The sequence below is a fragment of the Rhipicephalus microplus genome, chromosome 5 (genome assembly GCF_043290135.1).
Source record: "Rhipicephalus microplus isolate Deutch F79 chromosome 5, USDA_Rmic, whole genome shotgun sequence".
Taxonomy (NCBI): domain Eukaryota; kingdom Metazoa; phylum Arthropoda; class Arachnida; order Ixodida; family Ixodidae; genus Rhipicephalus; species Rhipicephalus microplus.
This window is the reverse complement of record NC_134704.1, coordinates 83,256,240-83,284,228: the sequence shown is the minus strand read 5'-3', so window position 1 is coordinate 83,284,228 and position 27,989 is coordinate 83,256,240. Positions and strand designations below refer to the sequence as shown.

At 46.7% G+C, this 27,989-nt stretch overlaps 1 long non-coding RNA gene across 1 annotated transcript in view; it reads left to right on the top strand.

Moving 5' to 3' along the window:
* Nucleotides 1–10,393, top strand: part of LOC142817306 (uncharacterized) — a 61,866-nt gene extending 51,473 nt beyond the window's left edge. The window contains exon 2 of the long non-coding RNA XR_012895163.1: nt 10,163–10,393. This is a non-coding gene — a long non-coding RNA (uncharacterized LOC142817306). The remainder of the gene's footprint in view (nt 1–10,162) is intronic.
* Nucleotides 10,394–27,989: the final 17,596 nt, after the last annotated feature.

The following is a 27,989-nucleotide window of genomic DNA, read 5'->3' as shown; positions in this document are numbered from 1 at the left end:
CAATGTGGCTGTTTCGGTAACAGACCAACAAATTGCTGCGGAGGTGTCATGCGCTTATTTCGTCAACGTGTCTGCCTACTCATGTCCCTGCATTCCTACGCGATATGGGACGCAATGCAGAAACACATCGACGCCACTGACAGGGAGGGCACGCAGCGTGGTGGCGAGTGAGCTTCGATGCCTAACCGTTCCTGTTTCCACACGTATGTACATGCTCAGGTACGGGCAAGTACACGTACGCGTACCTGGCCGCAGCGTTTGCCAATGCATACCGACGAGTACCGAACGTGCATGCCTGCTCAACGCAGTCCGATGACGCACTTAGTGTTACCACCAACGCGCGCTCAAGCTGGAGGAACATACTGCACAGCTCTAATTTTTGTTTTCACTACCGATGAATGCGTACTTTTGATTCCCCTTCTAATTGGTACGTCGACATGAAACATTCCCTCCAACTTGCACTGTGTCAATTTTTCTATCTTCTCTTGATTTTCGTTTACCCTCCCCCAGCGATTCTCTTCGTTCAAGTTGGATCGACCATCTGTACCACGAAGCATCCCTTCGACAATAGCAGATACACTATTGGACAAAACTGGATAGCTTGAAACAAAAGTAAAAGCTTAACAGAAATGTTATTACAATATGATTTTAATTTTTTTTCTGAAAGAAAATGTAAAGGAAATGTCGTTTTTCTCGCGAGACAAATATAGAATAAGGAGAGCACTACGACCCCTCACTCTCTTTAATTTCTTTCTTCCGGCTGACAGAACACTTCGACGCTGGATGCTTTTCAACATCGCGGATCGTGGACAGCAGTAAACGCGTACCTCGAAATCAATTCCGTCTATGGGTGACCACTGAACACGGCACAGCGAGAGGCCAATAAGCCAGAAACCCGAAACATAACAAGATGAGGCAAGGCACAGGATTTTGCTTGTCGTTTTCTTTTTTTTCTTTTTAAAGCGCTACGTCCTGGCCGGGGGTGAAAGACTTGACAGAGCACGATGCCCAGCCCAGAGGCCGTACGCTGCTCCCTGCCTGTCTTCGCGAAGGCGCAGACCGGGCGTCACGTTGGCGTTGCGGTAAACGACGCGACGAAGGGGATAAAGACACGCTTTTCTGTCGGCAGCAGTGGCGCGCTAAATGAGATTTTCCTTCATCCGCTCAGATAAATTGTTCCTGCCACGGCGTTCCTGTACGCTTTCCCGAAATCCCAGCGTCACTTGGTGCGTTTGTTCGGTGTCATTTTTTTTTTTCTGTGATGTCCCCGTTGTCTCCGCTCTTCTTCTTTAAGTTCCTGTCTTCTTGTTTAGAAAGTACGCTTTAGTTTTGCGGTATGTTATTAGCTTCATGGTGACTGGGATTACGTTGGCTGGACACGTGGCCAGCATTACATAGATTGGGGGCATTAAACAGCGTGCGGATTTATGACTTGGCCGGACAGCACGTTTGTATCTCTTGAAAAAAACAACAACAACAACAACAAGCAAACACAAAAACAAAGAAAGAATCTTAGGATATCTCGAGGAAAAGCTTCTCGGGTAAAAACACAGACGGGAAGTTTTATCACATCAGTAGTAGCGTTTTACTCGCAGGTTTTACAATGACGTTTTTAAACGGCACAGCTTTACACCACTGATAATTGATATTGGTGTTGAGTTTGATATCTACAGCATAAATAATTGATGAGAATGATTACGAGCGGAAAGAAAGGTGAGGCCCACCGACTCTGCCAATGCAAGGAAAGTCAAGTCGATTAACTGATATGTGGGGTTTAACGTCTCGAAACAACCATATGATTATGGGAGCTGCCGTAGTAAAGGACTCCGGAAATTTTGACCACCTAGGGTTCTTCAACGTGCACCCAAATCTGAGCACACGGGCTTACAGCATTTCCGCCTCTATCTAAAATGCAGCTGCCGCCGGCCGGGATTTGATCTTTCGACCTGCGGATAAGCAGCTGAGTACCTTAGCCATTAGACCACCGCGGCGGGGCGAAAGTCATGCCGAGGAGAAGGTATTAACAGTCGTTCTTCGCATGTCTTGTAGATTTTTTTCGAAACTCTGTGAAAACGTTTTGTCAAAACGTTGACCTATCTATAGGACTGTAGAACCTGTGTTAGTCTGAAGGAAAGCGCGAAAGGGCATATTTCATTGTGGGGCTTCACGAAAGGCGAAGCTGGGCACCCGAACCTTGTTGAGAACGAAGGCTACGAACGAGCGTTTGGGCCACTCGTTTCTTATAGCGTGCCACGATACCATTTACTTGTCTGCCTGCCCACAAACTACGGGTGAAGGAAGAAAAGAAAAAAAAAAAGGAATCTCGTACTTCGCGAAGGAGCAAGCAAGGTACGCGGAATGGTAGACGGCGTAGCTGTGATCCGCCACTCATCGATACGCGTGCACGCACGCTTCCGAGCGTTCACAGCACGAACGCTCGTACAGATATCCATCTACGCGAACGCCACGAAACGCACCGACCCCTTGCACACAAACACGTCGTTCCGGAGAACCGACGGGCAGGAAACAAACGGCGCCAAACAGCAAACAACGGGACATCGCCGAAGCATGCAGTGCAGGGCGCACGACGACTCTTCTCTAGCGCATCGTGCGTGGAAACAATCGGGGTTTCATGCTCCACTCGCCCGGAACACGGCGCCAGGCCACCCGGCAAATGGTGCAACCCCCTTGCTCTCTTTCATTTCCTCTTTCTCTCTTCTTACTCTGGTTGGATTGGGAGCACCTGCAGCTTTGCCTTTTTTTTTCCGCGTTCCTTTTCTTTAGCTCCCGCAGCCTTTTTGCCCTCCTCCCTAGTAGCACAGCGATTCTGTGCGTTCTCCATATTCCTTAATACCTTCTGTCTCGTCATATTGTTTTTACGCACTCGTATTCTGTTTTTTTCTTTTCTTGGCTCTATTCGGGCTTTCTTTCCAATGTTCTCTAGGCTAGCGATTTCCTTTTGTTTTCCTCCTCAATTTCCCAAGGCTCACTCCACTAAACTGGCTGTCCTTACATGCGTTCTTCTAATCTCTTATTTGCTTCGTTTCTTTCTTTGTTTATTTTTTTACCCAGCAGCCCTGCTCTTTGCTGCCGTCTTTTAGTGCAGGAAGGAAAAAAAAAGAAGTTCATACTCTTGCCTTTGTTGGCGATTCCATTCCCGAAATGTTTTTAAAGCGTTAATTTTATCGTAAATTCTGTTCACATGTACAACACTTGCTGGGTCGTCTACCGTGAAACTTTTTTTTTTACTTTACAGGAGCAGTTTTCTCGTCTATGTTCTCTACGCCTATTATTTCCGAGTTGACTGGCAAATTCTTTTCTACGCTCGTTCGGCTTTCCCGGCGCTTGCTTGCGTTTGCTTTCTCTACCAGTTTCCTCTCCTTCAGCCTTTTTTACTCAGCTTCTCCCATTTCGCGTATTTCCCAATCCCCTATTTTCTTACCTCCGGCCCCATGCTCTTTTACATCTCTCATCAGTTCAGTTTGGTTTTTACTTGTTTTATCGCACCGGTTTCTCTTACATTTCCTCTTGTTTTTCGCATTCTCTTCAGGGACGCTTTAGGAAAACGCCATTCCCGACCCTCCCCATTTTGTCTAAGTACACACAACGCCGACTCTCTTGATGTTCCACTCTCGACTCTCGTTTCTGCGCACTTCGAGCTTTTAGTGTCGTTGCATACGTTCCACACGCATCCCCTGATCGCGCGACTACGTATCACTACACGCGGCTAAAAGGAGGCTGTCTCGTGTAGCGAGGGATACGACTCCCTCTATGCTCCCACCCGGCCTCTATATTGGCCGGGGATGACCATGTCTTGCACTTTTGGTCGTTTCTCAGTGCATTTAAAGCGCACTTCTTTCGTCTTTTTGAGGGGCGAAGCTCCTTATGATCTAGGGCAGTCCATCCCTACGATGTACTCAGCACAGCACATCCACAGACAGACAGACAGACAGACGGACAAACAAACGGACAGACAGACAAACGGATAGTCGGACGGACAGACAGACAGACAGACACAGACAGATGGACGGACGGACGAACCGACAGACAGACGGACGAACAGATGGGCAGATGGACGGAGAGACAGATGGATGGACAGACAGACGGACAGACAGACGGACAGACGAACGAACGGATGGGCAGATGGATGGGCAGACGTACGGACAGACAGACGAACGGATGGGCAAAAGGTCAGACAGACGGATGGACAGACACACAGACGAACGGGCAGACGGGCGGACGGACGGTTGGACAGATGGGCAGATGGACAGACAGATGGCCGGATGAACAGATGGTCAGACAAACGGACGAACAGACGAATGGACGGACGGATTGATTGACAGATGAACGGATGGACAGATACACGGACAGACGCAAGGATGAACAGACAGACGGACAGGCAGACAGACGGACGGATGCTTCGCCCCACTCATCATCATTCACTCCATGGATATGCTGTGTTTTTTTCTTCGGCTGGGTGTGTTCAGTGCTTTCTCCGTACAGTTTATGCTGGGGTTGAAATGTTCTGAATACTTGTACTGTATCCTAACGAATTATTCATGCATATTCACAACCGAATGACTGTACCTTAAATGTTCACTTTTAGTAAAAAGCTTGTAACCACAAGCAAAAAGCCGGAGCTGTTTCCAACTTTCTGGGGCACTTACTAACTTTTTTGACGTTTTTACTACGTACGTTAGGATACACTTAACGTTGCTATGGTTACTACGTTTTGCACACCACTACTTACTTTTTCCCGTGCACCTGTTTAACGAACTAGTTGAAGAAATCTTAATGGTCATGATTACGAGCATCTAAGCGCCTATTAGTACGGGGATCCGTTCAAGTTCATTGAGGAGCAGTATGCAAGCTTTGTACCCCCAGCTTTGGTCCTAGGTCCTGCATATTAGGTCATGTTGAGGCGGTATTATGCAAGATAGACATGACATATTGTTTGTGTTAATGTTTGATTAAATGGCCTACATGCAACGTTACCTCATGCACACACTGTAATTGCATACTGTCTAAATCAAGACAGAAATTTAAGTTACTTAGCCTAAAGCATAGCCGCCCACCGACATGTACACTTATGTTTTTGTTCGCTATGAAGTACGGTTGTTACTGCTGAGCTCTTTAGTTGTCATTTACAATTCAGTGGAAAATAATATAGCAGTACTAAACCATTTTTTCCTCGCCTCCTCCAAGACAGAGAGTGAAAAAATAAAATGGGAGAAAGCTGCGCTGCACTAAGGAGAGGGAGAAAGGGAAATATAAAAAAGGAAAGCGAAGAGAAAAGTATCCTTGTGAAAAAAAAGTTGAAAAAATAAAATGGGAGAAAGCTGCGCTGCACTAAGGAGAGGGAGAAAGGGAAATATAAAAAAGGAAAGCGAAGAGAAAAGTATCCTTGTGAAGAAAAAAGTTGTAGAAACTTACGCGCTGTCTTCATGACTTCCTACATTTCCCTTGCTAACCATCCTCAAGCACGATGCCTTAGTGGTGAGCGCTACGGTGTGAAAGAGTAGTCGACCATGCCCATCTTTAGAATTATGCTCGCTCCGTGCTATTGGGACGGCTGAAGACAAACCTGCTGGAGGGCAATCTCGGACGACATGGCACACTAGGCGTGCTTCTGTCAGTAGCCGCCATAGAGTTTCCTATAAACACACTCGAGGGAACTCTGGCACTAGTGTCTATGGGAGCTGCAACGCATGGCGCTTCAGCGAGCATGGGAATAATGGGTAGTACACGGATACTTGCCTAGTCTTCATACTTCACGTACCTTTTGGCTTCGCGTGGCTTGAAGCTACTTTGTCATGAAACAACAATCGGCAAATGTTCAGCAGTTGCGCTTCACCACCTTAATCTTCTAGGCTTACCATTTCAAATTGAGTCACGAAGTTCAGCAGGGTTTATTGTTTCCTTCAAAACATAACTGAAACACAGCAATGGACGGAACAATAAGTGCGATTAGATGCCTACAAGTACGAAGACTAGGCGAATCTGTGTACTACTCATCATCCTCACTGTCGTTGAACGATTGCAGCGCCAGAGTCCACTCTAGGTAATTTGAAGAAACTCTAGGGTAGCCGCCAGGTGGAGACTACATTAGATATTGCGGCCAACCACTCATTTTTGAAACGGCTGAACTATAGGGCAGCGTTGGCTAGAGTCACTGGTTAACAGCCCTTGTGCGATGATTCGTGTCGGAGAGATCAGAACTGATTGCATACCGGATATTGACCATCAGATGGGATACGATATTTGGTAAATACCGTCCTTATGATAATCGCTAGAAACTTTGGTAAAAAAAAAACAAATGTTTTTATTCGGCATGCCTCTTCAACCCGTTCCCCAGTTACAGCGACAGTAATCCTTGCAGAGAAAAGAGGAAGCAAGTTTGCTAATATGCCGAAGATTTCAGGAGATCGGCGTACGTGGCACTCATGAGCGGTCCCGTGGTAGCTCGGCTCCATAATGCCTAGTCCACACTGAAACATCCGCTTTTTACAGCGACCGAAATTCCCCTGCCGCCGAAACGCAGCGTCGTTCGCACTGGACGCGCACCGCGCCGCCGAATATGCCATCTACTACGGGCCGAACGCGGAATGGATGCGCTGTCACTCGGTTGTTGTCGTGGCTCGCAAATGCTACTACGCTATCCGGTGGTGTATACTTCGACGATTCTCGTACGCAAGAAGCAAGAAAAGACAGTACTGCTTACTTTGCTGGCAAGTGGCTGTCTCGTAATGCACGAAGAGCAGAAAAATCACCGACGCCAGCGGCGTTGGTGGGTTCGTTCTGCTCTGCAAGACCGCAACAAGCTCGGTCATGCCAACAGCAAGCTCGGTCACCTCTTTCACGAAATACGGAGGCGAAGTAGGCACAGAGTAGGTTAAACACTCGTTGGTTTCAACATTCAATTACGTGCACTGCGGCATAACAAGTGAGTAGGGCTTGGCCGCCATTTTTCAAAATTCCTTGACTAGCGCTCCTATTGGTCCGCGGTGACCGATTCGGCGGCAGACGCCGCAAAAATTGGTCCGAGAGATATCGGCGTGCAGAGGGCCCTTTCGGCGAATCTCGCCGCCGCCGAACCGTATTCGGAGCAATTTCAGCGACCGGAATGCTCAGTGTGAACGCGGCCTAAGCGTACCAAGCGGAAACCTACCACCATGGTAGAGTACCGAGTACTCGAAATCCTTAACCACGTTTAGGGACTAAGCTCATTAATGTGTTGGTCGTGTGTCACCTGTATGTAGTAGCCACCGCTCATTTTAGTCCTTGGAATGTCCACTGGATGGCGGTACTTGTATATGATGAATATATTATGAAAAGATGCGAGGTAGTGGTACTTACAGGGTTCACTAGATGAACGTATGGAGGGATGGGCAGACATACAGAAAGACGGATATGCAGACAGGCAGATGGACGGATGGATGGACCCTTCACCCCCTATCATCATCATTCACTCCGTGGATATGCTGTGACACAGGAGGTGTCATGTAGATGTTATGCCAACGGGTCGGCTTTATGCTCTCCCATAGTAGAGTTTACTTAGTATACTTACCCACTTTTTCTAAACACACCTCACTAAGTATGAAATCGGGAACATTTGTCTTCGCGCAGGCGAAGTAGATTCGTCGATGCCAAACACCACCGAAAGAAGTACTGCACACGAGCCGATTTTTCTACTAATAGAGACCACGATTCTCGTCAATCGTCTTTTGTTCTTGGTTTTTCTTCCTTTTTTTTCTCCAACAGCTGAAATATGGCCGCTCAACTATACTGTAAAACACGAAGAAGCACGTAGAGTAAGTAGCACGAGTGCCCAGCAAACCCCGGGCGTTGAGTTCCCACTGCACTTTGTACCAAAGTGTCGTTGGCCCCAATATTTGAGGCAAGCTTGCAGGTTTTCTCCGGCACGGGTATAGCCCCGTCGCGGTGGTCTAGTGGCTAAGGTACTCGGCTGCTGACCCGCAGGTCGCGGGTTCGAATCCCGGCTGCGGCGGCTGCATTTCCGATAGAGGCGGAAATGTTGTAGGCCCGCGGGCTCAGATTTGGGTGCACGTTAAAGAACCTCAGGTGGTCGAAATTTCCGGAGCCCTCCACTACGGCGTCTCTCATAATCATATGGTGGTTTTGGGACGTTAAACCCCACATATCTATCTATCTATCTATCTATCTATCTATCTATCTATCTATCTATCTATCTATCTATCTATCTATCTATCTATCTATCTATCTATCTATCTATCTATCTATCTATCTATCTATCTATCTATCTATCTATCTATCTATCTATCTATCTATCTATCTATCTATCTATCCGGCACGAGTATAGCATCTAGTTAGAGAGTTTCGCAAACTGTGAGTGCCGCAGATTTCTGGAACGTTTTCTTAGCGAATGTAGGTAACTATTTCGATTATTTCGTGATTATTTTCGTTCATTATGAAGTTTTAGGTCTTGCTCGTTCTTTTTGGTCCGGTTTTGAGAATTGACAACTTTATTGCGGCCTGTATTGAGCACTTCACTGCGAGCGTGATGACGCCGCATGACATGCACGAATAGACAACAAGCAGTGTGTCTGAAGTGTTCCGCACTTTAAACACGTAGGTAGAGCTATATTTTTGATGGACGTGGCACTGCGTGCGAAGCATTTCCTTCTCTGTTCTGATACAGTAGGGCCACGCTGAGTTCTGATATATACTGAGTACTTGCAGTGGTAAGAAACGATGATAAAGAAGACAGAAACGACGCAGGCTTGCGCTCACTTACAACTAATATTTATTGAAAAGCAAGTCGACGCAAGTCTGTGTTGTTTGTGTCTTCTTTGTCCCTGCTTCTTAGCGCTGTAAGTACTCAGGTACCTATATATCAAGGCATGTTGCTGCACACATCGAATAGTCCATCGAGTTTTTTTTTTTTGTTTAGCACTGAGTTGCCAACGATACGCTAAAATAAAACTCACTCGGCACTTCATGCATCACCTCAGACTACACGAAGGGCAAATACATTCGATGTGGCTATTCTGATGTATGCAATATGTAGGCGTTTAACGTTCAATAATTGACTCGCTCTAATCAATAAATTATATGGCCGAGGCGCTGCTTAACGGGCCCTCATGTTTACGTATGAAGGAACCTTATACAGTAAATCTATTATAGGTACCTCAAACAACCCAGTTGTTGAAAGTTGTGGTCTAGCTGTTGTACACGCGACTGCAGCGAACCCTGGTGGAGTAACACGCGTTCACTCGTTTCGCTTTTCGCTTCGCTGCGTTCGTCGGCTCCTCTGTCCACCTCTCCGAATGCCCTTCCGCAGCGTCCAGGGTGAAAACTCGAGGAGCGTGCGTTCAATTTGGCTATATTTTACATGCACTGTACTTTTAGCAAAAAAAAAAGTTCTTGTTCGCTCATTGACAGCGTCTGTTGCTCGTGACGCCACCCAGTCGGGAAGGTGGAATCATGGCGGATGCTGTGGATTGTAGAAAGGCACAGAGAAAATCACGCGAGCGTCTGTTTGTGGTTTAGAGAGGGACATGATTAAAATGAAGTGAACGCGCTGATGACACGTGTCCTAGACTACGGAGTTCATTTCACGTGAACTCGTCTTTTTAATTTTCCAGTCCCTCTGTATTTTTGAAAAAATCTTTTTTAGTTATGTGAACTCTGCAAGACGAAGTTACTGCGCAGCTGGCGCCATCACTCACGGCTCCACTGACGTATTGCCGTCGCGGATATGACGTTGTCAAGTATATATTAGCATATTGCAAAGAAAAAAAAAACGAGAAGAAAAAGTGGCGTCGTTTGCGTCGAAACTTTAAAGGGACTGTCTATTGGTCAGAAATTTTTTTTATTGTGGCGCAAATGAAAAGATTGTTCATCACATCCGAGCAAAGTGCATGCTTTCGTGCCGGAAAAAAAGTAATTATAATTTTAACTTGATGTGGAAAGTCGATAAAAAGTGACCACTGACGTCACCTAACAGCGAATCCGGTCAATCTTGACAATCTATTAGTAGGACAAAAAATCTTGGCAGGTAGACTTATTTTGCCTAAAAACAAACACGTTTATCTTGAAATTGTATTCTATGCACTTGAGGAAGTTTTAGATTGCGCCAGAAACAAATTTCTGTTTTTTTTTCTCTCACGTGTTCTAATAGACGCCCGGTGGCGCTGTCGGCAGTGTGTTCGCTTGCCTACACAATCCACCTCTACAGCCCAGAGCACAGCACAACACTGTAGGGTGGGAGGCAGCTCAGTCCATCTCGGATCCGAAGACCCAAGAGGCCTTCGTGAGACGAGCGAGGACAGCGGCCCGTGCCAATGGGATCCCGGACTAAGGAGCCCACCGACACTCCTTCCTCGGTCGCAAATAAATGTTTTATTCTCTCTCTCTGCCTGCATGCCTGCCTGCAAACGGCGAAGAAACGCGACCACATGTCCACCGTGCTCATTAGAACAACAAAAAGAGTGTGTGCATGCCTAAAACAGCTACTAAGGTATTTGTTTTATTATTAAACAACTTGATGAAGCCTGCAAAAACTGCGCGCGTGGGTTTCGGTTTTCTACGTTCACCGGCACCGACCAGTGTTGTGGGCATTCATCCAATTGATGGAAGAAGACATAATGCGGACAGAACATTTCTGTTTCAAAGATATCTAGTCACTTTCCAGAGAAACCACTGCAAGGTTAGACACTTCACATGGCATGCTTTTCATTGCGACACAAAAAAAGAGAGCAATGAAGGACGGTAGACAGTCCCGCACGCGGTACGAAACCACTCTACTACAGAGAGATATTTAAGCTTACTAAGACCAAGCTCTTTATATACACCATATACCGTTGGCAGTCCTCAGTGCTCAGTAACTCCAGCTTGTTTTCGTTCTCAGTATCGAGATGGCGCGAAGAGCATCCCGCGTGCTGCGTCGCGAGCGCACCTCAATGGGGCGTGGTCGCTCGTACGTGCGTGCTTATCTCGCGATCTTTCTCCCGCAAGTTTGCCTTGAATTTACAACTGATAAAAGAGTACACGAGGGTCGCTTGCCCGCCGCGGTGGTCTAGTGGCTAAGGTACTCGGATGCTGACCCGCAGGTCGCGGGTTCGTATCCCGGCTGCGGCGGCTGCATTTCCGATGGAGGCGGAAATGTTGTAGGCCCGTGTGCTCAGATTTTGGTGCACGTTAAAGAACCCCAGGTGGTCGAAATTTCCGGAGCCCTCCACTACGGCGTCTCTCATAATCATATGGTGGTTTTGGGACGTTAAACCCCACATATCAATCATTACACGAGGGTCGCTTAGCTCGCGGCCGCGTTTACAAGAGGAGCGCGCTGATCACATACAAAGAAAACAATAAAATAAGAGTTGTGACGGTTCGCACTTGTTCTGCGTATACTTGCACGTGGGTTTCATGCGTCTTTCTTTGTGTTTGGGCAGCGCACTTGTAATATCGAGCAGCGACAGTTGTTAGTCTGGGCTCGTCCTGTGTATGCTCATTTCGTGCGTCATTACTGCTTGAGGTGCGCGCTGCTTCAAGTTGATTGCTGTTCTTCGCTTGATATTATACAATTCGTGGCTGTAGCGTTCATTCCTTCGCCTTTACGGAAAAACACTGCACAATAAATGCTCAACTGCATCTGTGAAGGCACGTTTCACTGTCGCGTTATACAGATTCCTAAACAGGAACATCAGTCACATTTCTTTCGCGCGCGTGTGTGTGTGTGTGTGCTTTTTTGCCTCACGCCGGCTTTTCGGCGCGTATTGCTTCACAGGAACCATTTAGGGCTTTCGCCTGAAAGGCAGTCGATGAGTAAGTTTAGAGCACACAAGCACTGTCAAAATTTAATAACCGATTACTGTAACAACTTGGTAACTGCCCCCCCCCCCCCCCCCCCGCTACACACACACACACGCTGAGAGAGAGCAAAGGCACACATCTATACGAGAGAATGGCTCATGCGAAACAGATGCGTGAGATATAATTGCACGGGCGTATCTATACACAGTTTGCTTTTAGATATCACGAAAAAGAAGAAAAGAAAACATGGTGAGCCACGTGAGCTTGTAACTGCATAGCTTTGCGTTTGCCGCATACTGGGGCATACCAGCACTTGTTTCTCCCCGGTGGCCGATTTCACATTTTAATGATGTCGGGAACTCGCGATCTATGCTGAACCTTCTGTGCTGAAGCTTCAAAACCCGATATCTTTCGCTTTTTTCCGTGACTACGTCTTAATGAAACAAATGACTTGTGAACAAGAAATTTGACGTCTGCATAAGTGTGCTTGGAAATACAGTTTATGGTAGATATCTGGGAATATTATGTTGCGAATATCATGCTGGGAAAGGAGAAGAGTTACTGGGACTTTCTTCGGTGATTTCTGTATATACAAAAAAAGTTTAGTATGCATTACAAATGATGGCCAAAGAAGGTGCCGTCCGAAAATTCCCAGGCAACGCTTTCGTAAGAATACATAGGATAGTGGCTTGTGACCTTTTGACGGCCCCCGTACATCTTAGGCTTCTGGACAAGAGGATCTTTATTAATACTTCGTGTTTGTTTCTGAGTTATACATTTAGAAATATCTAACACACCTTCAGCAACAGCTGATTTGTGAAGCTCACGTGGCCTGAAACCTGCCTTTCACACAAAAATTAGGTACATACAACGTGCAACCGCATCATAAAAAAATAGAACATGCCCACCTCCTGCTGTTGTAGGGTGGATTTCGTTTCAATATAAAGAACTCGCTGCAACAATGAAAATTAATATTAAATTGATCTGTTGCGTTTGCAAATAGCTTTCTTGAATAACTCTGTGCGAGTTGTTTGCGCACTTGGCCGATATTTGATCGTACGCACTTTGAAACAATCGACTTGAGATTTTACCGACACAGGTTCAAAGAGCCCAATATGCAGGAGGTCCGATGTCGGCGTCAGCGTCGTTGGTTTTGAACGAAGCGTCAACGTTGTCCGTGGTCGAGAATGCGAAGAAGATAAAAAAAAGCCCCCCCCCCCCCCCCCAATCTACATGTTACACTGCAAATAGAGAGTTTTAGTTCTGGGTACCCAAGCTCTTGTGGCGCTGCGCGCTTGGGGGCGCGTGGCGTTGCGTACTGTTACGAGCCGCGTCGGTGACCGCAGCGGACCCAGTAGATAGCGTGGAGCTGGGTGGTGGTCGTCATTCCGCAAGCCACGGGGACGTTCAGAACTCTAGAGAGCTGAGGCAGAGGGACAGGCGTAGAGGAAAACTTGACAAGACGTTTATTTGCAACATGTTGGACAGTAACGTCCGAACGACGACTCTTCTCGCGACTCTCTCCTGTTCCCTTCTGGCGGGCTGCTCCCGCTGCCTCGCCGTGCAGTTCCGAAGATAGCGGTGGAATGTCACTTCGGGAAACTAACCACTCATGGAGAGCACAACACGAGACGAGTATCCCTTCACGCACGTGGCAGACGCACGTGGCACACGCGCGGGGACTCGGAGGCGACCACGGAGGAGAAATTCACGGCAGTCGCTCCTGTAGCACACAACTGGCCTTCCGCACATTCCAGAGGGGCCCGCCCGTAGCCACTGCCCCGCAGGCGAAGCGCACAGCCGAGACAAATACAGCCGGTGCAGGTGACAACCCGCACCCCACAAAAGAATGTCCGAGGTGACGGGAAGGCACGCTTGGGGGCAGCCGACCCAAGGACTTCGTTACTGCTTTGTAACAGTACCCAACGCATACCCAACTGGAATGCCTTATAGAGGCGCGCACGTAAACGCAAGCCGCACGAAGGTCACACGTGCATGCAGCGCCATAGCGTCTTGTCGCGTAAGTATTATTTAATCATTTTTACGAATAAAAATGTTAAATTAAACATGCAAAGTGACATAAAGTAAACTAATCTCAACAAATCTTTTTAAAATAATATGACAGTTATCAACACGAGACAAAAAAGCTTTTTAGTATGCGCCACCCTTGCGACTGAAGCCGGCACCGTCGATGCCAAGCAATCCAGACAGCCGGTCGTAGTCCAACAAGCGCGACGACAGAGCAACGGTGTAACGTGTAACTCTTTGTAACTTTTAGCTGGCACGTATACTTTTTTACGTTAACGTGTTACCGGATGCCAGTTTGCGTTTACCGGCTTACCGGAACGCGCCTCTTCCAACATTTTGAGCTCCTCATAAGTAAACATGTATGCCTTTACGTTTTCACAAACCGTATGTGGTGATGCTAACTGCATTTAAACTGCGTTTATCTTAAATAGGAATGAATCACCATTGCGGCAAAATCACGATACTTTCTTTATCATGTACAGTATCCTGGTATACGCAAAAAAGTGAAATATACAAGGTCACTGAAACGATAGTGTCGACATCTTCAGACACTTCGTGCAACCACAGTCATGGACATGTTGGCTTACGCGTAATGTTTTTGGAGTGAAAATGAATAAAAAAGGTTATTCATTTGTGATAACGTCGCTGCGCGGTTCTGCGCCAGACGTAGAATGCACAATGTTTCTGCAACCATAATGTTGTGATTGTCTGGTTCACTATGGCCGCGCTAGATGGCGCCACTTATTCAGCTGGTCGGGGGATGCCATATTTTTAGTTTCTATGTTCCAGGCCATTCTAGCTTTAGTAATCTGGCTGAAACAATGTAATCGCTATTGGTTCTCGCACTTTGGCTTATTTTAACTCGACGGCTAGAGTATCTATCTGCAGTGCGGATACCGTGAGTTCCTGCGAAGGTGAAACTTACAAGGTGGCCGATCCATGCTGTCCGAGATTTCGCGCATTTGTGCCATACTATTTGTATAGTGGCTAGCCACTATAATATTTGCGCCTAAAACTTAAGCTTTGGCCAGCCTCGGCTTTGCTCGCCGTGAAGGTAACATGATGCGCCAGGGCAGCTTACCTCCGCTAGGAGGCCAGTAGCGGCAGCGTTGTCTATGACCACGCGGACGCATGGCCCCATCGCCCCAGCGATCTTGCGACGCATCTGTTTGGGGTTTCGTGCATGCGCAATACCGCCACCCCAACGTCCTGGGTACGCAAGCCGCTTGGGTACTCAGCACTAAAACTCCCTAATATCATCGAAAGACAATAGTCGTGCGTCTGGAGAGAGTGAGCAAAATGTTTATTTGATGTTCTGCGCAAGAAAATAGGTGAGTGGTATTTTGGAGGCGCTGCGTTATAGTGCCTCGAGCGTGTAGCGGAGGCGAACGAGCGCATCGGGGCACGTTAGATACGAGCGCCATCTAGTAGTTATCTTCGAAAACGACGGCGTGCGCGCCCGCGGAGAAAGATGTGCGCCTGTCTCGGAGGTGATAAGGTGTAGAACGCAAAGCGACGGGCAGGTGCCACCGCCGTGTCCTCGTAGCAAAGCGTTGGAGACACCTTTTTGAGCATCGCGTTGCACTGTCAGCGCAGCGCGATCAACGCTACAGTCCATAAAGTTACTTTGTGTGCCTCTTCTAGTATAAACACACACATACAAAACATCGACGTGCTGTTATGGCGCGTCAGTTATGCGCAATAATTGCTTTTTAATTGACAATCACACAACTATGAACGCTGAACCTTGAGCAATATTGGTGGGCGCTGCGGATGGGGTCGGCCGTTTAATGCCGTTTGAAGTATTGTTAAGGGTGGAGAAACAGAGAAATATAAAGACAGACAGACCAAATTTTTTGTCGAAGGTCCCTAAGAAAGACTATCGTCTTTAAAAAAAGACTGAATTCTTTGTCTTAGGAACTGATACAACATAAGAGTAAAACATGTTCCCACAAAAGTAGTTGAATGTTTACTGTACATTGATTATAGAGCTTGCATAATGTCTTTTGCTGTACGAGAACTATAGAACCATTTACCAAGGATGTATACATTTGCCAAGGATGTACACCTTGGGATACATTGCAATCCCAAGGTCTAACGTCTATGATAAATGAATAATAAAAAAACCTTGTGGTCATAGATGCTTGTGGAAGCTCAGGCGGGCACAGCCGTACAAAGGAGCGTCTGCCTACTGATTATCCTGGAGAGGACGATACCGAATGCTGTTTGGCGGCACGGCAGTCTATGGGCATCACGAATGCCGATTCCTGAGGAATGTTTTTTTTAAACACGAAAGTGTTTTATTCCAGGGTTCACCACAGCTCTGCTGACGTTTTTTTTTGTCATGAATATGACATTGTAACCTACAGTCTAACACATTAAGAAAAAAACAAGAATTACCGGGTGTCGAACCTACGACCTCTCGCTCCGCAGGGCGCGGCGCGAAACCACTGGGCGACAAAGCGTGCGTTGTTCGGCTTGTTAACGGCACGCTATTTATATACACCATATACGATTGGCGTTCTTCAGAGCTCAGCAACTTCAACCTGTTTTCGTCATCAGTAGTGAATTGGCGCGAGAGCGTGCGTTGGGCGTGCTCTAAAGGTCATCGCCAAGCGCGTTGCGATTCGCACGTGCCTTGACTGAGCATGGTCCACGGAGCAAGAAGTAATCGTGACTCCAGCAACTAATGCGGCACCTAGCTGCAATATATGGAAGCTGCGTACTGAGGTGCAAACAATTCAAGCACCAGTCGTTTATGGTAGGAGCACGGTAGGATGATGCTGCCCGTGAAGAAAAAAAAAACAAAAACGAACGGCCAAGCAGATTTATTCTTTCCAGGGGAGGCACCAGTGTTAACTTGTTAACTCGAACCTATTTAATGACTATTGTATGAAGTGACTACGTGTCACTGCGGCCCTCGAAGTATGTAAACAAATTTTGCAGAGACGCGGTGTGCCATGTGCAGTACACACGAAATGCGACCACTTCAAGAACGCCGCTTGCGCTTGAGGGACCGCTGGTGCCGACTAAAATAAGATGCTCCGCATCCACAACCCGCGCCCCTTCTACAAAGCAGCGTGAACTGCAATCACCCTGCAGAAAACTCAATATTTCTGCTAGCGGCAGCGGACGCGATGACCTCCGTGAATCCGCCATGCTTCAAATTTGCAGCGCCCTCTCATGTTCATTTGAGTGTGCACGCGCTTAGGCCCTTTGCACCTCTTGTGCCTCTCTGCAAGTTTGCTTTGAAGGTATATCGTTTAAAGAGAGCACGAAGGTCACTTCGCTTGTTACTGCGGCCGCGTTTACGAACGCAGCGAACACTCGTGCTTTGTACACCTGTGCATTCGTTTCGTGCGTCTTTCTGTTTGAGCGGCGCACTTCAATGGTAGAGCTGTGGCAGTGCTTGAGGTGGGCGTTGCAAGTTTTGAGCTGCTTGCCATCATCGCCTGACATTACAATACGTTGCTGTAGCATTCATTCCTTCGCCATTTTGATGAATGCACATTAAATGCTCAACCACCTCTGTGATGACACGTTTCGCTTTCTTGTTATACCTATTTAAAGGCAGAGGGATCAGCCACGTTTTTTAGGGGCGAAGCTTTTCATAGTGGCACCTGTTTGTCCCTCGTGGCCGTAGTAGTATGTTACAAGTAAAAAGTTTTGACCTCCAAGGTGGTGCTGGTGAGAGATTTCTTCTGTGCGTTGTTGAACAATAAAAAACAGTGCTCAATGTACATGCCATTGGCTGCTAATGGGGAATGAGAGACAGGAGCATTCGGCTTAGTTAACGCTCATGCTGCAATCCCCATTAGCAGCAATTAGCATGTACATTGAGCACCATCTGACAAGAACGGGTTGCTACGTTATACTCGCTGGTGGTAACCTCCTTAGTTGTAGAAAGGTTTAGCGGGCGTTGAGCCGCAGTGTCATGAATAAAATGAACTAGTATATACCCCGAATGAACTCGAGGTGGTTAAAGCTGGAAAGTAGATACGAAGCGCAAGCCGTTAGAAAATAAAAGCCGCATTATCCTGTCTATCATTTCCCTTTAGCAGCCATTGGCATGTACATTGAGCACTATCTGACAGAAAAAGGTTGCTACGTTATTCACCTTTTCATAAACGCCTCCCTGAGCGCCGCCGTAGCCCTCCTTGGGCTGTTCAAATTGGCGCGTTCCCTCGAAAATGCACTGGCAACGTTGCGCCCTTAGCTTTTGTACTCCCGCGCACATCCCATCATGGCGGTGTTTTTTTTCCTTCCTGTGAAAAGGTGTGTACTCGCTGGGCGTAACCTCCTTGGTTTTAGAAAGGTTTAGCGAGCGTTGGGCTGCAGTGCCATGAATAGTGTGAACTAGTATATACCATGAACTCGAGGTGGTTAAAGGTGGGAAGTAGACCCGAAGCACAAGCCGCAAGAAAGTTGTGCGTGTGCCACCTCTCGTTTAGTCCTTGGAATGTCCGCTGGATGGCAGTGCTATATACGGAATATATGATGAAAAGATGCGAGATGGTACTTGGAGTGTTGAATAGATGGACGGACACACAGACAGATGCATGGATAGACGCATGAACGGAAGTATGGGCGCGTGCATGGATGAACGCAAAGACGGACGCATGAACAGACGCACGCATGGACGGGCGGATGGACGCATGGATGGTCGCACAGATGGACGCATGGACGGACGGAAGCAAGAACGAATGGACGGACGAACGCTTCGACCCACTCTCCATGATTCACTCCGTGGATAGGCCGCCAATTTCTTTTTGCACACGATGCTAGTAAGCATTAAATTGAAGGCGAATTTTAAGTGTGACAAGAGTGGCGATGTGGGCTTGTTGGTGAAACATTTGAAAGAAATTTATGTAGCGCGAGGCAAAAAAACGAACACAGGAAAGTATAGACAGAGAAGACAGAGCGCTACTATCAACAACATGTTTATTTTCGACCTCCAAGCTGCTTTTAAGCCATAATCGTTAGGCGACCAAGCAGATAAGCACGTGTAATTCAGATACATGCACGACAATGCCATCTACCTACAAGAAAAAACGATAAGTAGGACAACAAAAAACCTCACAGATAAAATCACGTATCACTGCGTACGCAGGAACGCCAGTTACTTGGGTGACAAGGCAATTGAAGGCTTGCTAATACATACATCTCCAAGAGCATCAATAAGTTCGGCTTCTATGACAGTTCGGCTTCTATAAGTTCGGCTTCTAAGGATGAGATGACTCGGTTGATCATAGAAGCCAAACTTATTGATGCTCTTGGAGATGTATGTATTAGCAAGCCTTCAATTGCCTTGTCACCCCAGGAACTGGCGTTCTTGCGTACGCAGTGATACGTGATTTTATCTGTGAGGTTTTTTGTTGTCCTACTTATCGGTTTTTCTTGTAGGTAGATGGCATTGTCGTGCATGTATCTGAATTACACGTGCTTATCTGCTTGGTCGCCTAACGATTATTGCTTAAAAGCAGCTTGGAGGTCGAAAATAAACATGTTGTTGATAGTAGTGCTCTGTCTTCTCAGTCTATACTTTCCTGTGTTAGTTTTTTCGCCTCGCGCTACATAAATTTCTTTTAAGTGTTAATACACTTTATAAGCGACCCCAAACCATCCACCGCCGTCGGCGGCGTCCGCAGTCTTCTCTCTATCTTTAAAAGAAAGAGGACTTGGCGGGCCGCAGCACGGCGCTCTACCGAATAAGCCACGGACGCGACGCTGATATCGGTGTCAGTAACGCGCCTAATACCCCCTCCCCCTTCGCTCGCTCCTCAGCTTTCCTCGCTCGCTGCAGCTGCGCGCGCACCTCTCTCTCTCGCGCGCCCGCCTTCTCTCTCAGTCTCCCGTCGAGAGCGGGTCGTGAGGGAGAGTAAAGTTAAAATCCGTTGGCATTCGCCACTGAGTTAACGTAAACTCCCCCGTGTGATCAAATTGCGATTCCCAGGAACCATTACACCATAAAGGCACCATAGTGTGATTAATAAATATAATAGTGCGGATTAATAAATACCCTTCATAGCATCACCCCATGTATTCGCACTTGACCATGTTCACCCTCGGAAAAATGCTTGGGAGTTTTTTATTGGAGATTAACCCACGTATTCAGAAACGCTTCTTGACTTGAACTTGACTTGAAACCGCCTACAATGCAGCACGTTTGAGACGTGTTTGTGTATTCGTGCTGCTTTGGCACCACCTAAAACAGCGCGTTTGAAATGCGCTTGTGCTGCATATAAGAGGCAAGTCAAGTACAAGTCAAGCAGCGTTTTTGAATACGTGGGTAACTAAGTTACCGATTCTCGTCGCTTTAGGCTAGTTCACCAGAAACAACTGTGTTTTTAATTATGATTAAACTTCTCGGGTTGTAGTCTCCATCGGGCAGGAGGGGGGGGTTAGGCTTTCATGTGTATGGTTTCTTCAGATCAGCTGCGCCGGTGTCAGCCAATGAAATGTGGCCATTGGGACGAAGGTCAGCATGCACAGTACGCCATGAGCGAGCGGCGCCGTCTCCAGCAATGACGCCCGCTGCGGCGTTGGCCGCGTCTCGCTGGGCGCCTCCGCTCATGCTAGGCCAGCGGTTAGGCCTAGCGCGGAAGCAGCACGGTTCTCGCGGAGGTTTATCATATCCCAACAAGGTGTCGAATTGGTGCCAGGTCCACTCACTGTTGGTGTGATGTGCGTCCAAGAACCTGAAGATGGTCATAGCATGGAAAATACGTGGAGCCAAACGTACACACGTCAGCGCTTGATCGGCATCAAGACGCGTGTGTTTAGAGAAAAAAAAAGTTTAATGATTTCGAGTACTTCTTACTCAACTACGGGAGAGCGCTGAGCAGTCCCGCTAATAGAACTCAATATGCCGGTCCGAAGAACTGTGTTTAGAAAAAGTTGTTGACGATTTAAAGCACTTGGTACTCTACTATGGGAGAGCTGAAAGCCGTCCCGGGACTACCTGTTGACCTATGGATTAGCACTGAAGCATGAACACAGCATCAATACTACTACGGAGAGCCGTCATGGAGCACTTAACCAATGAAGGTGAAGCTTGTGGGCCGAATGCTTATCCCTGGTTTGATCCCGAATGAATACTAAAGTTTTTCCGAATAAATACTTACGTATGTCTAGACACATTATTAGGTGTTGAACGTCTCTACATTCTCTGCTTCCTCCTAATCCATTAAGCAATAATATTGATAATATCTGGGCCTTTACTTGCCAAAAATACGATGCTTAGGAAGTACGCCGAAGATAAGAACTCGGAATTTTCGACGTTAAAGGCCTGCTTGTGTAATTGTCCCTGATGAGTGTGGTAACACGGCCGCTGGATAAAAAACATTTTTATACAGTGGCCGTGCTGGTATTCTTTCTGCTAAGCAACTTCGTAGTGGCTTAGCTCAGCTATGTCAAGATATACGTCATAGAGTTTCCTAATATACACTAGAAGGAACTCTGGCGCTAGTGTCTATGGGAGCTGCAACGCAAGGCTTTTCAGCGAGCATGCGAATGATGGGTAGTACACAGATTCGTCTAATCTTCGTACTTCTGGCCTGCTTTGGCTCTGTGTGTGTTCGGGTGGCTTGGAGCTGTTTTCTCACGAAACAAAAATCAGCAAATTATCAGCGGTTGAGCTTCACCACCTTACTCTTTTAGACTTACCTTTCCGAATAGGGCCACGAAGTTCAAAGATTTGAATCTTTCTTTCAAAACAAAACAGAAACACAGCAATAAACGAGGCCGCAAGTACGATTCGCTGCCCGCTAAGACTAGGCAAATGTGTGTACTACCCATCATTCCTATGGGCGCTGAACGATCGCAGCGACAGAGTCCGCTCTAGTTAATATTAGGAAACTCAATGATATACGTACACTCTAAAAAAGAGCGAGTAAAAAGGGTGTTTTTTTTGTCCCACAACAATAATCGTCATCTATATTTCATTTCATCCTTGCGCTATCGCCCCGCGCCCGGTATATTCCGGTCACGATCGACATGCCTATTATCAGGGTTACATTGCATTCTCGATAGGAAAGTGGCCAGCGCCGAGTTTTCAAGAAAGGAAGCGCACGCAAGGCTGATGACGATTATTGTTGTGGGACAAAAAAAAAACACCCTTTTTACTCGATATTTTTTTAGAGTGTAGTGTGAGCTGGAGTGTATTGGAACTAGTGAGTGGCGCGAACGCACCTCGCCGGCTGATTCCTTTTGCGTCGACCGCAGCGGCGGCGCTGCAGTCGACTAGTACACTGATAGAGCCGTGCGCAAGAGCGGACGGCTATACCCTTCGGCTTTCCCGGCTCGCTTTTTCGTTGAAACTTTCTTTGTGCCTGCCCAACACTCATGTCTAGCCCATGCTGTCATAGCATTTGAGGGATGACCCGCCAAAGTACTGAATTTCAGCTCCATAAATACCTTTGTGAGAGATAAAAATTTATTAATCAGCTTGAAGCTCAACCGCTAACATGGCTTCTATAGGTTTGGATACTATAAAATAAAAATACTTCATAAACACGATGAAGCTTTATAGTCTCGGCACTTGCGTACGTTACCTGAAGGTAGATTTGCTTCGAAGTACTTTTGCACGCCCCGCCGCGGTGGTCTAGTGGCTAAGGTACTCGGCTGCTGACCCGCAGGTCGCGGGTTAGAATCCCGGCTGCGGCGGCTGCATTTTCGATGGAGGCGGAAATGTTGTAGGCCCGTGTGCTCAGATTTGGGTGCACGTTAAAGAACCCCAGGTGGTCAAAATTTCCGGAGCCCTCCACTACGGCGTCTCTCATAATCATATGGTGGTTTTGGGACGTTAAACCCCACATATCAATCAAGTACTTTTGCACTGTGAATATCAACAGAAGCGCGTGGGATAAAACAGCTAGTAGAACGGTACTTAAAGAAAGCTTGGCGTCGGATATTTTAACAATCATGAGTATTCGGATTTAAAATACTCTGTCAAAAGCACACAGAACCAGATGGGCGTAAGAAGAGGGATAAAGAGAGGAAATCTGAACTCTCTCCAGCCTCAAGTTAACTCTGAAATATTTTTCTTGTTTAACTTTTCAGGGTATACTATTATATCTTCATGCATTCCCAACGATCACCAACTGCCAAAGTTAGCCGTTCTGCACACAACACCCCCTACCCATTTCCAAAAAAAAAAAAAAACTTGCTGGGAAGTCCTGCACCAAACGTTTATTGTTGACGAAGCTGAGAATAGCGTGTCTCTTAAAAATGCGCAAGGTCAATGAGACTTTTTCGATTGTACGAGGTCTAAAAAACATTTGAAGTCTAACATTGTCAGACGAGAGATCCAACGCATGCAAAGAGCGGCCTCCTTCTAGGGGGCAGTGCTTGGACAATAATAAGGGAGGGGGGAAGTTATCAAATATATATATATATATATATATATATTTTAATATTATCCTTATATATTCTATTATTATCCCTTATTATTCTCCAAGCAATGCCCCCTAGAAGGAGGCCGCTCTTTGAATGCGTTGCATCTCTCGTCTGACTATGTTAGACTTCAAAAAATATTTTTCAGACCTCGTACAATCAAAAAAGTCTAATTGACCTCCATCTGAGTCTGAGTGAGTTCACTCATGAACACGCTTGTTTATAGAATTAGTTTTTTTTAAACCATGGTTTCAATGCCCTTTAACTCCAATATCACACGTGACGCATGCTCTTCTTGGCGCCTTTTCATATTTAGTACTTTCAAATACGAGTATAGCGAGAGCTTGAGAACCAGAAAAAAATATTTTTCATGAAAGTGGTGGCAAAATAAGATATATTCATGAAGAACTTCCCTTGAAACGTTGAATGGGGTCAAGACACCCCCCCAGCGTAATTCGCACCTCTGATAAATAAATTGTGAAATGGTGTAAACGATACTGGGGTGATTCCACGTAAGATCAAAGAAAAGATGGCCGATCGATCTTTTAAATTTATTTCGGGACTTTATACGTTGTTGCATGATGAGCGGAGAGAAGAGTTCCACAATTCATTTTGCTGCAACTTTTTTGTTTTGAAGCACCTTAAATGAATAAGACGTGGAGTGCCGCCCTTAGCTCTTATGCTCTCTTTTCTGACTTTGGTGACAAGTTACACAATACATATTGAATCTACGCACCTTAATTACTTCAACTAAATATATACGCACGTTTTGCTGGCGTTCAGCTTTTTTTTTCTGGGTAGTGTAAATACTTTTATAAAAATGTCAAAATAAACTCGGGAAACTTTTCTTCTGTTCACTTTGCAGGGCTTTTATCTTTAAAGAATGGCAGCATATCCACGGGCTGAATTATGCAGAGTGGGGTGAAGCATCCGGCCGTCCATTCGTTCTTGCTTCCGTCCATCCATGCGTCCGTCTGTGTGACCGTCTGTGCGCCCATCCACCCATCCGTGCGTCCGTCTGAACGTGCGTCTGCACGTCCATCCATGTGTCCATCCCTGCATTCAACCATGCGTCCGCCCCTGCGTCCGTTCATCCATCCGTGCAGCCATCCGTGCGTCCGTCCATGTATCTGTCTGTGTGTCCGTTTGTTCAATTAGTCAACACTCGAAGTACCACCATCTCGCATCTTTTCACCATATATTCCGCATATAGAAGCACCGCCATCCAGCGGACATTTCAAGAACTAAACGAGAGGTGGCACACGCACACTTTCTTACGGCTTGCGCTTCGTGTCTGCTTCCCACCTTTAACCACCTGGATTTCATGGTATATACTAGTTCACTGTATTTATGACATTGCTGTCCAACGCTCGCTAAACCTTTCTAAAACCAAGGAGGTTACGCCCAGTGAGTATAACGTAGCAACCTTTTCCTGTCGGATAGTGCTCAATGTACATGCCAATGGCTGCTAATGGGGAATGAGAGACAGGAGAATTCAGCTTTTACTTTCTTACGGCTTACGCTTCGTATCTACTTCCCATTTTTAACCACCTCGAGTTCATGGTATATACTAGTTCACTGTATCCATGGCACTGTGGCTCAACCTCACTAAACCTTTCTAAAACCAAGAAGGGTATACGCCCAGCGAGTATAACCTAGCAACTCTTTCTTGCCAGATAGTGCTCAATGTACATGCCAATGGCTGCTAATGGGGAATGAGAAACAGGAGAATTCGGCTTTTAGTTAACGCGCACGCTGCGAATTTTTTATCGTTCAACAACGCACAGGAGAAATCTCCCACTCGCACCACCTTGCAGGTCAAAGCGTAAGACATGTTTCGCGCTACGGCGAGGGACAAAAGGGTGTTGCTTTAGGGAGTTTCGCCCCTAAAAAGGCGTATGACAGAGTGGTAGAGATTCCGCTCGGGGTTATAAATAAGCATGATTGTTTATCACACTCCCAATACATACACCAGTATGCCTTTTTTTTAATGAGATACGATCGGGATAACATTAAGAAAACTCTGTACAATGGAAACCTCTACTACAGCAGTGAAATAAAAGCCCATTATCAATACTTCTTAGGCTTTTCCCACCTTTGCTCTTGTCCATCGCATTTACAATTATTATTAACATTGCATAGTTTTGTTTGGCTAGCAGTTAAGGTTCATCGAAGGAGACCAATAAGTAAAGAGGCAATTCTAAATTCGGCATCCTGGCCTCCAAGCATAAAATGCAGGCTATAGACTTAAGCTTCTGAAAGGGCCAGCCGCTTTGAAAAAGCTGTCGGCTGCATTGAGAACGCCAGTTTCGAAGTAGTTTGGTCACCGCTCTCATGAGTGCAGAATAACCCAGCGCGTGCGGGCACACAGTCCTGCGTGGTCCGGCGCAGTGAGAGCTCGTTTTCACGTCCTTGGACCAACAGATTGCGAAACAGCCACACCTCTCGTCTTACTTCAACGCATGTGCACTAGAGCGGCACGAAGCTCGCCAGATGAGACAAATTCAGGTTGCACCTATCCACATTCGGAAAGGTGGCGTCACATAAACCCCACTTCATATATAGACCAATGTCCGTGGTGGGAGTCGAGAGTGACGTTAAAACATCTCACATGGGACTGCCGGAGCAAGCCAACGGAGGTTCAGTCGCCTTTAGCACTCGCGCTACTGGGGACGCCTTAGGAAACCGTCCTCGCCTAACCTGACCTGAAGGCCCAAAGGGGTCTCCTGGATCAGGCCGGTAGAGCTGCAGCGGCCACTGGTGTCCTGAAATGGGGAAACCACCCTTGAAATTCTATTCTCCCCTTTTTTCATAAATATATTTATATGATCCTCATTATACACCCTTTGGTGCCATCGTAGCCACGCACTAATAACAGGTGGATGAAGGGGAGTGCAGTCGTAGCGTACATAATTTGCGCGATTTGTGCGTTCACTGTAGTTGCAAACAAAAGCACACATACAATACAAACTTGCATACTTAAACATCCGAGTTCCGAGGTATTTACGTAACTGGGGCATGGCTGCTGAAATCCCAACACACGCACTTGGCGCATAGAGCCGGTCGGCCAAGATCGTAGGTCTATAGCTCGAGTTCACCGGTCGTATTCGCCGTCCACACAGGAAACACTTCATGGCGTCGACGTGGAAGTTGAACTTTGACTGCGTTCGCTTGGTGGTGCTTGTGTTAAGAAAACACGAAGAGCTTGTCGGGGAGCCTCAAGGGCTTGCTTCGTGCACGCGGTTGACAGCCGCTTTCGCCTGAAAAAACTGTGATGTGCCATTTGGGATCAGTGGAAAGCGTCAACGTGGCGTTTCAACGGCCAAACCAAGGGGAAAAAAAGGCAAAACTATAAGCGACTGATGCACACGTCTGTCTCAGATGATGGCAGTAGATGACCTGTAATATCCCGGCTGCGGTGGCTGCATTTCCGATGGAGGCGGAAATGTTGCAGGTTCGTGTGCACGTTAAGGAACTCTAGGTGGTCGATATTTTCGGAGCCCTCCACTACGGCGTCTCTCATAATCATATGGTGGTTTTGGGACGTTAAACCCAACTTATCAATCATTCAGATGGCCTGTACTGGCCGTGCGTATACTGCCCACTCGTCACACTTCATTCGACTACGATAGCTCGTGCGCTTCGTTCTGCTCCAGTGTGTCTCAAGGCGGCAAAAGATAGCTCTGAGCGAGTGTATTGTGCAGACTACCTTTCGAAGCATCAGAAGGTAATTGCAAGCAAGCGAAATTTTCGCACAGTTATCGACCTAGACACCAACGTCTTGGAGCAACTTTTAACATCTGATGGACCAATGACTGTCAAAGAGGCGGACTACTTGTGCTACACTTGCGCTCGTTACTTCTGCAAAGAAATATCTTCAAGGAACGCACTGTTGAGCGATGACATTTTTATAACCCCTGAAGCAGAAATCAATGTCATCAACCCGATGTTGCAACTATTGGCGTGTCTCCTTTGAAACCTCCAGCCGCAGTGGGACATGCCTGCCTAAATCAAAATAAAGCGAACGGAAGTGCAGAACGCGGTAGCGAAAAGTGTTCGTTGCAAGATACGCCGGGCGTACAGCCACGGTGATGCATCGAGTATATTATCCGAAGGAAAGTGCTTTTTGTGCGCTCAGTGGACCACAAACTTTCGGCAAGCCTATGCAGCATCTACGACACATACAGGAACCATGCCAACTTCTCACTCTCCCACCGTCAACGCAAAGGAAAAATTACATTAAGCAGATTATTCCTGAAACGCCGATATATCAAATCAACAAATCAAGAAAGCTGAAGGAAAATCACGGCGTGCGGTACCAACCCGATCCTTTAACCATGTATAAGGTGAACCCTCTGTTTGTCTGTGGTGCGTGAGTACATAATGAAAGACAATTGGAATGTTTCAGACTTTCCTTTCCACTCATAAGACAACAACATACAAAATTTTGCAATGAACTTAAACTGTCGACCGGTCATCCTTTGTTCGAACTTGTGTGGAATTGTTCACTGCTTTCGAATTCGCGTGGATAGACGTGGGTATACGTGTGAATCCAGGCAAGGCTGATACTTATGCTGAAGATGAGTAGATTAGTCGCAGGTGCTGCATAGGTTAGTACATGATAGTGGAGCTTGTCCAATTACGGCATCGCATACCCACCGGAGGATTATGGCACGAGAAAGCACAAGTTGGCGAAGCTTGATCAGTTTCACTACAAAAAGAATGGAGAGAGCGCGTGACGATACATGATAACTTCTACGACAGAGTACATG